The sequence below is a fragment of the Peromyscus leucopus genome, unplaced genomic scaffold (genome assembly GCF_004664715.2).
Source record: "Peromyscus leucopus breed LL Stock unplaced genomic scaffold, UCI_PerLeu_2.1 scaffold_92, whole genome shotgun sequence".
Lineage (NCBI taxonomy): Eukaryota > Metazoa > Chordata > Mammalia > Rodentia > Cricetidae > Peromyscus > Peromyscus leucopus.
In genome coordinates this window covers 364,520-376,758 of record NW_023505860.1, presented here as the reverse complement: position 1 = coordinate 376,758, position 12,239 = coordinate 364,520, and positions in this window count along the sequence as shown.

The following is a 12,239-nucleotide window of genomic DNA, read 5'->3' as shown; positions in this document are numbered from 1 at the left end:
AGTCTTAAAGTGCTTCGATGAAATAATATAAGGGTTGCATCTCTCTCTCTCTCTCTCTCTCTCTCTCTCTCTCTCTCTCTGTGTGTGTGTGTGTGTGTGTGTGTGTGTCTGGTAGCACCTTTTAAAAATCTGTGTGTGTGACACATGCATGGGTGTATGACACATGTGTGCACAGGTACACACATGATGTGATACATGAGTAGAAGTCAGAACCAGGGGTGTCAGTTCTCCATAACACCTTTTGGTTTAGGTAGAGTCTCTTTGTTTTCTGTAGCACATGCCAGGAAAGGAGGTCTAGACTCATAGCCTTCTGGGGTGCATGTGCCTCTGTCTCAGGTCTCCCTATGTGTGTACAAGGATGACAGATGCAGGCTACACCCAGCTTTCCATAGGTTCTGAGGGTTTAAACTAAGTCATCACACTGGTGGTGGCCAGTGCTTTACCCACTAGGCTATCTCCCCAGCCATTAGCAGTACCTTCATGGCAAATGGAGCCCACTTCCACCAGGATTATCAGAAGAGAACCAGGCAGAGGGCATCATTAGCTGAGCAAGTCACCGTCTTCACCATGATGCTGGGTCTACGTGTCCTCTGTGGCAGTTTGTGTGTACAATCAAGATTGCGATTTCGTTTTTACACTTGTCTCACCTTTCCCACAATGTTTACTCTGATAAAAAATAAAGATTAATACACAGGAGGAAAAACGTGAAGATTCCATTCCCACTGTAGACAGCTTAGCAGGTTACAATAAAAAGGGAAAGAGAACCCCAGTTAGAGGGAAAGCAGGAAGTAACATGGAAAGTCAGACTGGAGGCTGGGCATGACAGCACATGGCAACAAACCCAAATTCTTGAGCTTGCTCAAGGATTCACAGCCAAGAGTCAAACCTCATTCGTTCTGACCTCAGTCACAGCTCCTGTTGCACCCCTCTCTGCACAGAGCCCTTGAAATCACCTGTGGTCCACACATAGCACGAGGATGGACACACATCCAATATTGGGTCTAGGGAAGCCTAAGATGGGGAGGTTGAGGCAGGAGGACTAGAAGTTTAAAGCTAGCCTGGACAACTTAACAAGACTCTGCTGGAAAACAAACTTATACTAGCTACTGATACAGCTTAGTGGCAGAGATGTGATGGCCCTGGGTTTGATCTGCAACACTACCAAAACACTTGAAAAGTGAGATGGATAAAGCAGATCCAGAGAAAGAAGTCAGTTAAGGGTGGAGGAGTGGCCTAAAGGATCTACTAGAGAGAAATCCTCCCTCTGAAAAACACCATCAAAATCACCCTAAGCAACATGCAGTGAAGTGGTATGTGAATGATGCTGCTAATCCCCTGGGACACTCCTAAAATCGGGTGACGGCCAATACAATGAAGTTTCTCAGGCTTCTTTTGGGAGCTAAGCCTGTGACGGGGCACCTGAAAACAACCTGTAAAGTCATTGCGACAACCCAAGGCAAAATACCTTGTCAACCTTTCCTCATCTTGTAGTAGTAGGAGGAGACCATATTTCGGAATTGAGGCACTACACTTCTTCACTGAAATCTAGAAAGCGCTGTCATTCAGGGAGGAGGGAAACATCCTCAAATCAAACTCAGACTCTTAGTTTATTTCAAGGGCCCTGTGCAGAAATGGGTAGAATAAGAGCCAAGACTGAGATCAGAACAGACGAGGTTTGAATCCTGCCTGTGAATCCTTGAGCAGGCTTCTTTATCTGAGTTCCAGTTTCCTTGTGGCTTCAAATAGGAGCATGGAGAATGAAAACTTTTAGTAGAAGGGTTGTCTCCACTTATTGACCTCTTGCTGAAAGCTAAAACAGGTGGTTGAGGCTTGGCTGGAAGACTTGCCAGGTATTCTTGACTGTTTAGTGTCCTCCATACCCAAAGGCTACACAACTCCATCTTTATGGAATCAGAAACTCATGCAAAGGCATAACACAGTAATCTATATGCAGTGATCTGTTTCAACAGATGTGCTTGGTCAGTCCAGTGGATTTACAGTTTGAGGAAACCCTGCTCTAGGCGTTGAAGACTAATGAGCCTGGTTGGCCCATGCCAGTGTGATGTCTAAATACTGCGACATGCCAGAAACTCACCTTTTAATCACCTGGGATGGGGTGCCTCCCAGAGTGACCTTGACAACAGCAAAACCAATTGCTTAAAAACAGTGATTTCTGACAACTTACTCAATTGTCTAAGAGAGAGCAAAACAATACTCTCTCCATCTACCATGATTACTAAGTAAGGGTCATCTAGTGTGTTCATATGTCTTTGCAACAAACTACAGAAATGATTCCCCAAGGCATGGTCTTCATTTCTACTAGTTAGTTCCTTGTATCACTAAGGAACAACTTAAAACACATTGCTGATTAGATTCAGGTCTAAAGATCCCATTAGCTAAGCGACAAGGAAGTTTGGGTGGCCCAGGAAATCCTGCAGTATCATTCCTTTGAGTTCCCGTTACTGTCCTCAGCCTTCTGAGCATCTGCAAATGCATTTGGCATTGCGCTAAAGCGAAATCAATCCACACTGAGCAGTTGTAAAGAATGGCTGGACTGAAGTGCTACCTCTGAAGTCCTAAACTAGAAGCACACAGACACTAGCAAAACCACATGGATCAGTTACTTAAAATGCTTCATTTTCACTTAACTCATTTCAGAAATTTAAAGTAGTGACTAGAACTATGGTGAAGTCAAGTCCACTAGCTCAACCTCTACAGCAAAAGCTAATTTCAGAAGAAGAATACCTAGACTTCCCAAGAGTCCCCAGTTGCCAAGAGCAGCTCACAGGGTTTTATCCAAATCTGCACTTCTCCTACATTAGATTTTCAGAGGAATCAGCAGCCAGGACTTCTTGGAGTGAGGGAGCTAGAACAAGCAAAGTCTAAGACAGAACAGGAAGAAGTGTAAAGCAAAGAAGGCAGGGTAATGACGCTGGTAGCATCACCTGTTTGTTCTCTTGAAGCAGGCCAGAGCCTGAGTTCTCACCACCAGGTTCTGGAAGTTCAGCCAGCTTCCTTTGTTCTTTTATATGCCAGCCTGATTGAGAATCTTAGGGGGGAATCAGGTGAGTCATCTACCCAGCTGATGGATGAAGCCCAACAGCTATTCATCTAATTTTGAAGTGCCCTGTATGTACCATCAGAAAATAGCCTTAATATAGAGAGCTAGACATAACCTTATGCATCATAGTCCCAAGGATTGAGACAACAGTCAAACCTACTTAACTCTCATCATATAAGATCTGTTTGACTTTCTCTCTACCCTTTCATTTGAATGGGCCTCAGTGGGGAATTCAGATCAGGTATTAGTTATGAAGGAGAATGATATTGGTTGACAAAATCAGGGTAGAGGGACATGAAAGGCATGCCTGTGAGAAGTATGACCTGTGGATGTGTTGGCCAGTTTTAAATAGCCAACGTGTCCCTAAAGTCAGTCATCCATCATTGTATCACCTGTATATATCCTAGCAGGTGAGAGGGGGGCCTCAAATACCAAATTCAGATTGTTCCTCGAACCTGCACTAGTTTAGGAACAGCAATGAAATAAAGCTTGGTAGCCTACTCCCATGATGCATTTTCCTCACTAGGGAAATGGAGTCCATAATAACTTCCTCATTATGTTATTGTGAAGATTCAATGAGAATTCACTTAACGTGCTTAGCAAAGCCCCTCATAGTGTGAAGTGTGAGCTGGCTATCATTATTTTTTATTATTATAACAGATTCGAAAAGAGCTGAATGAATGGAAAGTTAGGTGGGTGTGGGGGAGAAGAAAGAACCTAGCATTTAGAGTTCATTGCACATCTAAAATACTACAATTCTGTTCAATTTCCAAAGAATTTCATGGCTAAACACTTTACATCTGAAAGTGTTTTATTAGCAGTGCTATGCCGGCTATTACTGTGCCTGTTTGGGGGACAATATAATCTAGAAGATGGGCTAGAGGCTGAGAACCAGGACTCACAGCTCCGGTTCTTACTCTCGATGGTAAGCAGACAGCATCCACTGGCATTCAGCCCTTAGGTTGGACACGCTACCAGCTCAGACACAAGAGTGCATGGGGCAGGAGATGATGCCAGAGTTAGCATCTGCTGTGCAAGCATGGGGCCCTGAGTTCGGGTCTCCAGCATCCAGGTCAAAAGCCAAGAGTGGTGATGCCAGTCTAACCCCAGTGCTGATGGCACAGAGATAGGCAGACTCCTGGGAGCTTATGAGTCAGCCAAACTCACAAAAGCAAGGAGTCCAGGTTCAGTGAGAGACGCTGTCTCAAAAAAAAAAAAAAAGAATATCAATGAAGATATCAAACATCATCAAACTTCACAGGCATGTGTACCCATCCACATGATCATGTACATAACACACACACCTCACACACACGATGTAGCAGGAATCTTAGAAGGTCTTATTAATAAAATCAAACCTGGAGCCAGGTATTGGGGTGAACGCTGAAAGATAGAGAAGCAGAACAAGCCACAGCTACCTCACCTCGCACTTCCTCAGCTGATCCTGTTTCCTCAGACTGGAAGCCTCTGTGTCCTCATGCGAATGGGTCTCAGCTGAACTGTTGCTCAAAAGCCTAAAAGCTTAACCAGGCTATATAGTTCTTTCATCCTTAAATACCTTTCTGCCTCCTGCCATTACTTCCTGGGATTTAAAGGCATGAGTCACCATGCTTGGCTGATTCCAGTGTGGCCTTGAACACACAGAGATCCAGGCTGATCTCTGCCTCTGGAATGCTAAGATTGAAGGCGTGTGCTACCACTGCCTGACCTGTAAGTTTAATATTGTGGCTGTTCTGTTCTCTGACCCCAGATAAGTTTATTAGAGTGCACAATATTTGGGGAACACAATACCACCACAACACACTAAAAAAAATACCACACTATGGTTCCCTTCCCTTGTCAGGGGAACTAAATTCCAGGGAAGAATGGAATTAATTATTTTTAATTATGTGTTTATATATAAATGTGATGATGTGAGTGCCAGTGCCTGTAGAGGCCAGAAGAGGGTGCCAGACCACCCCTAGAACTGGAGTTACAGCTGGTATAAACCTCTTGATGTGAGTGGTGGAATTGAACTGGGGTCCTCTGCAAAAAGCAGTATGCCCTCTTAGCCATGGAGTCATCTCTCCAGCCTTGGAATTACCTACTTTTATTTTACAACCACAGAGAGGTTGAAATCACCATGTGAGCCAGAAATAGATTGTAATCACCTCACATTCCCAACATGTGATAGAATTTTTAATCCCAGTTACAATAGACAAGTATTTTGTTAAATAAACAATATGCCATGCTCAATAGATCTTTTTTTTTTTCTGTCTGTTCCAGGTAGGAAATCACTCCATAGCTTTATTTGATGTGTGATATAATGTACCCAACACTGGCCTTGAACTTGAAGTGAACCAACACCCCCTACCTCCCAAGTACTGGAGTTATAGGTGTTGCACTCCATGCCTGGCCCAACAAAGTCCTTTAAGGACCATTAGGACTTTAGTAAGCTGACAAAGGAAGAGGTCGTTGTAATCAGAGAATCTAATGGAAATGTGCATATCAGACAATGCGAGTATGCCTGTTGTGCTCTGTGCTGTCGGGATGGACTGCAGACAGATTGGACCGTGGTTACGAAGAGCAGTGTGGGGACTGAGCATGCTGTAATCCTCTATGATTACTAGGCTGGCTGCTTCCTCACTCTGATGGTGTTGACGTCTTCTGTGACTCTAAAAATAGTCTTCTCATCAAAGTTACGCTTCAGAGTCTTCTCTCAAATGTCTTAATTTTCTCTTCCTTAATTCTTTTGAAAACATTTTTTTTTCAGCATCAGTAAAGCATAGACACCACCAGTATTAATCTGGTGTGTGTGTATTTTGTCTAATAAGAGAAACAAGAAACCTTCTAAAGAGTGAGCTATTCAGTGTTTGTGCAATGACCACTCAATTTGTCTGTCTTGCTTTCTCATCTATACCATCAATGTAGCACTCCTTTGAAAGAACCCTGCCTAGAAGTGTTTCCAGGCATGTATTCAGCAAACATTTCTAAATATTACTGTTCCAAAAGTACTTCAATTGTATGTCATTTTGTAACAGAATATTCAGTCAATGAATATTTTCTTGGGTTTTATTGAAAACATTTTGCATTGAAATGACTATTAAGAAAATTTGAAAACTTGGGGGCTGGAAAATTGTTCAGCAATTAAGAGCACTGGCTGCTTTTGCAGATGTCCTAGGTTCCATTCCCAGCACCCACATGGTGGCTCAAAAATGTCCACAACTCCAGTTCTGGCCTCTGTGGGCAGCAGGCATGCACATGGTATACATACATACACGCAGGCAAAACACTCATACACATAAAATAAAACAAGTTTTTAAAAGAGAAAATTGGAAACATTGGAAAATGGAAAACTAAAAGCATATTAAACATGCCTGGCAGCACTTGAATAATGCAGAAAACATGTTTGTGGGCAGAGAGCTCTTTCAGCTTATAGTTTCTAGGCTACTTCTACAATGAAGAATAAACATTAATTCAAAGTTATCTTTATATATACATCCACACACCATTCTAGTGCCGGACCTCTGTATACTTCCAGGTTCCTGACCTAAGCCTAATAATGGTGAAAGTCGTGTGTTGAGATCTGCCATAGAACCTTTTTTTCCCCATTTTTTATTAAGAAATTTTCTATTCACTTTACATACCAACCACATATCCCCCCTCTTCCCTTCTTCCCATCCCCAGCCTTCCCCTCAACCCACCCATCCCCGTGCCCACAATTTCCAAATCAAGGTCTGTTGCAGGTGGGAGGGGCTGAGTGTGCCAGGCTCTGCTGTAGAATCTTTAAGTTCAGTTTGTACCAATTGATGCTTCGTTTCTTGTAACAGCTGCTTTATTTTCTTAAATTTTACTTTTGATATTATAACTACAAAATTTCTAAATCCCTTTTCTCTATCCATATCATTCATATATATATATATATATATATATATATATATATATATATATATATGCTCACCTTCAAATTTATGTATTCTTTTTCACTAATTGTTATTGCATCCATATATGTACTGTGTATATATATATATATATATATATATATATATATATGTATATTCCTAAATACAAGCTGCCAATCTGTATAATATTACCTGTATGCATGTTTTCAGATGTGACTGTTTGGCAATGGGCAACCAATTGGTGTGTCTTCCCTAGGGAAGGACACCTTTTCCTCCTCCTGGATCCCCTCAGTTGCTTGTAGTTCTTTGTGTGGGACTGAAGCCTCACGGCCCTTTCTCCATCTACTTTGCATGTTCATTGGTTGTCCTTGTTCAGTTCACATTTGGGCAATCATATTGGTGAGACATCCTGGATACAGCATCTGATGTTACTAGGAGACATAACTTCCTAGGTTTTCTATCAATGAAAGTAAGAATTTAATCTTTTCAAAAACCTTGTTTATGGGCTGGAGGAATAGCACAGCCTTTACAATTGGTTCTTGCACTTGCAGAAGATCTGAATTCTATTCCCAGCATCCATGTCTTGGGTTTACAGCACCTGTAACTCCAGTTCCAGGGGATCTGACGCCCTCTACTGCCCTTCACGGACACTTGCACGAAGGTGTGCATACATACACAGAGACACACAAACATAAATAAAAATAAAATAAAGGTGCTTTTAAAAATAACCATGCTTACGATGGTGGAAAGAAATTTTCTAGTAACATAGGTTGAAATCATTATATTTATTCATAGAAAAGATAAGCTGATCAAGGATAAAACTAATAGGACATTATCTTCTTCCAAAAAATCCAGTATCTTACCTCCCTGCCTTCAGGGTATTGTGCAAGAATGATTTGAGGACGGTTATTTTTTATACAATCTAGTTTTTTTCTTGGCTCCTTGCTTAAAAAATTTTTTAAATTTATTTTTGTAATTAAAAATATTTTCTAGGATTATGGGTATCATTTTACCAAAACTTTATGCAGCAGGGTGCACGTTTAAAATATTCCTCCAAGGTAAATATTCAGGGTCACTGTGTCAGCTTTAATTGCTTACCCTTTACTGTTAATCTCTGGAAGATGTTTATTTTTCATGTGCTCTCTACGTTACTACTGCTGTCTTCTGCAATGTTGCCCCTGGTTGGTTTTGTTTTGCTGTGTTGTGTTTTGTTTCATTGACTCTGAAGCGGATTTTAATTCTGTAGTTAGACCATTGACCTCTTTACATCCTCCTTATATCAAGAATGCCCCTCTGGATCATTTTTCATCTCCATGGTATCATGGTTAACTAATCCTCTTTCTTTACAAACTTCTACCTTGTAGCCTAGTAAGAACTGTGTATAATTCTGAGAAAATTCACTCTTTCAGCTACAAACAAACAACTTCAGGTTGGCTAGGAAAACAAAAGCTATAGATTTCTCTTGGGCATATCAAGAAGTGACATCTCCTTTGAAAAGAAGATGGCCACCATGCTCTCTGATTGAGCCAAACTATGGCTCCTGACAGGACAAGCAAAAAACAGGTGTTTTGTCTTCCCCTCACTTGAGCCAGCACAAGTGCCAGACTGACAGCTTTTTTCAGTTCCAGTGACAGATATTTTGTGTGAATCTTTACCTAGGTGTCCATCCATATTTATGTATGTGGGCATTCTTCTTTTCCCGTGCTTTCACCAGTGTTTTGAAATAAAAACAGAAGAAACTATACCCAAGACTCCTAGACAATACCTTCCATTTGGAAGCCTTGACTACAATGACTATGTGGTCTATGGAAAAAATTTTCCAGAAACCTGTAATTATTAATAGATAGGACAAATGGACATTCTATTTAAAAGTAGACCCCCACACACACCTGAAATGGCCCAAACACTTCATAAAATTGTCCTGTTATTTTTTAAGACCTAAAATTTTAGAATAACTTTGTGGTAGCTTATTTTAACACTCTAAAATCTATGCAACAGGGTTCACCTCGACATGCTTGAATGCTGAATATTTCATGCTTGGACAAAGAGCAGACTGTAGGTCTTTCACCAAACACACTCAATACACTTGAGTATGGGTTACCAAAAAATGCTGAAGATTTTTTCTATTTATTGTTATAGCTCAAATCCTTGTGTCTCTTGTAGGCTTTAAGTGACATAAATATGCATTTCCATCTGCACATCCTTGTCAGAATAGTTCTACTGGGAGGTGTTATGCCACCCAAGTTCTTCCAGAATAGAGCCTGTTAATCCTGTTACCACTATAGAAACTCGGAGGAAAAGTCTACCCAGGCCACTACTGCAGCTGCTTGGCTGTCCACGTTCCAGCAACCACACCCTGGGCACCCAAAGGAAGCACAGGAAAATTCCTTAGGTAGAGAGGATATACACTGTTGACCTTGGTCTCCAAACTTTTTACTGGGAAACTTGTAAATCTTTAGTGAAAAAATAGCAGAGGACAGGATGGATACCAAGCCTAAGTAATACTTATGGAGAGAGAGAGAGAGAGAGAGAGAGAGAGAAAGAGAGAGAGAGAGAGAGAGAGAGAAAGAGAGAGAGAAGAGAGAGAGAGAGAGAGAGAGACTGTGTGTATATGGACACAGACATTGCCATATTAACTTGAATATACCATAAAGTATAGAAAGATTTACTATATAAAATAAATATACATTATAGGAAGTGATACTCTCTCTATCTTCATTAGACAGGCTTTGTGCCTCCCTGTAGGCACGCTTTTAACACTTTGGAGACCACTGGGATAAATTTCTACAGGAAGGTCATTAAGAATATAGGTCTTAAACCCTCTGTTGGGCCCTTTCATAGATTCAGGAGCTCGCCCGAGTGCTTAGCAGGCGCAGAAGCCATGGCTGAGCATGTGGTTTGCTTTTATGTGTCCTATCTCTTTATCTTTTGTCAGTGTGGCTTGACTTCCAGTGTCTCATGGGCCATGTGTAGATCTTATGTCTACTTTATGCTATATAAGTCCACCGTAGGTGGATGATGATTCCATGAAGGCTTGGAAATCAATAAAGAAGACATCCAAGCCCCCAGTGGGTATGTTTGCCACCTCCCAAGAGCCAGGTTTTCGTTTAAAGAACCCAATTAGCATCCATCCAATAAATACTTAAAACAAAAATTTATTGACCTATAAATACATATTGAGTATTTCTAAATGCCCAATCCCATGTAACTTAATAGTTTTCTAAATTACCCAGGATCTAGTTGTAGAAGAAAAATTCCACAGAAAAGCAGTGGGTATGAAAAAAAAGTCCTTCCTACCCCTTGCAGCAGTGGAGGACTGTTTATTCAGCTGCTGGAAATTGCACACTCAAATTCCAAGTTCCCTTCAAATTGATAAAAATAAATTATTGTAATGGTAAAATCTAGAACTGGCTACAGAACAAGAGAGAATTTCTTCCCTTTTATTCTTGGTATGAGCCAAAATGGACTGAATTTTCTGGAAAGAAAACTGTATCAATCTTTTCCTATAGTCTCAAACTATAGAAACTAACAAATATGAGATAAGACTCGTGCACATGACGTTTACTTCAAGAGTATTTATAACAGCAAAAATAGAAGCAACCCATATTTTATTGGATGGAGAATTGTTAGTTCGTGTATGCCACAATAGTAACAGTGTGCAATCTTTGTTTCCCCATTCTGAGTACTCTTCGTAACCTAGGTGCTTTTCTAGGATGTAGTAATTAACTAACAGATAGGGTCTCAGAAAGCAGCATCTTAAATGTGGAATGCATGTCTATGCATCCCATAAGCAAGTAAACAAATAAGCAAATGTGGAAACTTAAACACTGATGCAACAAAATTGGCTGATTGCAAAGTCTGCTGGATAATTTCATATAAGAGATTTTTCAGCCTTGGCACTATTGATTCCTAAAGTCGAAGTCTGTAGGCTTCAGGTGGGAAATAAGGGAGCTCCTCTACACAGTGCAATGTTTGACAGCCTCTTGGCTTGTTAACCATGTAATGTTAGTGAGACCCATCCTGGGCACGACAATCAACCACTTACATTTCCAGAAGACCCTTGAGGGAGTTGATGGCAAGATCTGACTCTGGGCAAAACGGAAGATTTCTTTGAGGAGATGACAGTTAAGCAAAAAATTTGAGGAAGATTTAGTAATCTTATATGGTATGGGGAAATGGATGTAGGACAGGTGGTAACTTGAGTGTCATATTCAATGTCACAATACATGTCCATTGAATGTTGGCTGAGACAGGCAGTGTAGCACATTGGTTAGGAACCTTGCCTTGAAGCTCTGGCTTTCTTGGTTAAAAGTCCAACTATAGTACTGACTAGTGGCAACTTTAGATAAGTTCTCTACAGCAGTGTGCCAGTGTAGTCATGGGGAAGTTTGGGGTGCTATTCATAGTACCTATCACAGGGCTGGAGGGAGCATGAGATGAAGTACTTTAGGCAAGACTCTCAGATGAATGGGTTTTTATTTATATTCATATGTTAATTTTAAGGCAGAAAATATAATACTAACTGGCTCTTCAAAACATACATTAATATATTAGTATTGTAATTACAATCTAATAAACATATAATAATTATTACCCAGGTAGAATATAGAAGGAATTCTAATATGCAAAAATTTGAAAAATATAGTATATATTTTAAAATATAATTAATGTATATGTAAAACACACACATATATATACACACATACATACATATAGATATGTATGTCCTTAAGATATTTCCACCTTGAGGAAAGAAAGAACAGCAACAGATATAAAATGGTAAGCATCAGAGAGCATTTTATCGTCTTTGTGTCTTCCTATATTCCTTGCATTTTTACATACTAATTACAAATTTTGCTTTAAGTTAAAAGTTAAAATTCAGAATGTATTTTTGGCTCAAAAGAACTGTATGAACACACAACAAAGATCAGCTTGGATAGTGAGTGGAAGACAAAAGACAGGAGGGTTGAGTTCAGAATACCTCCTTTAGAGATGAGTCTATTGTCACCTGACAGTTGAGAGACCCACTTTGCCTTTTGTTACTCAGCTGTTTAATCAGCTGAAAAGCAAAGGTGACGCTTGCTTGCTGCCAGACACTATGCTGGGACACTCCCTATGAAAAGGAGTGTGCACATGCATCCCTCAGGAATCACCACAGAAAGGGAAGAGGAAACATCCATGATAATCATAGCACCAGAAACTCAGAAAGAATGACGATGAGGACTTCAACTCAACTTTTCAGAGTTTCCATTGGGATTTGGACAGCAGGTGCAGCGCAGCTTCCCAAACTAGGCTTG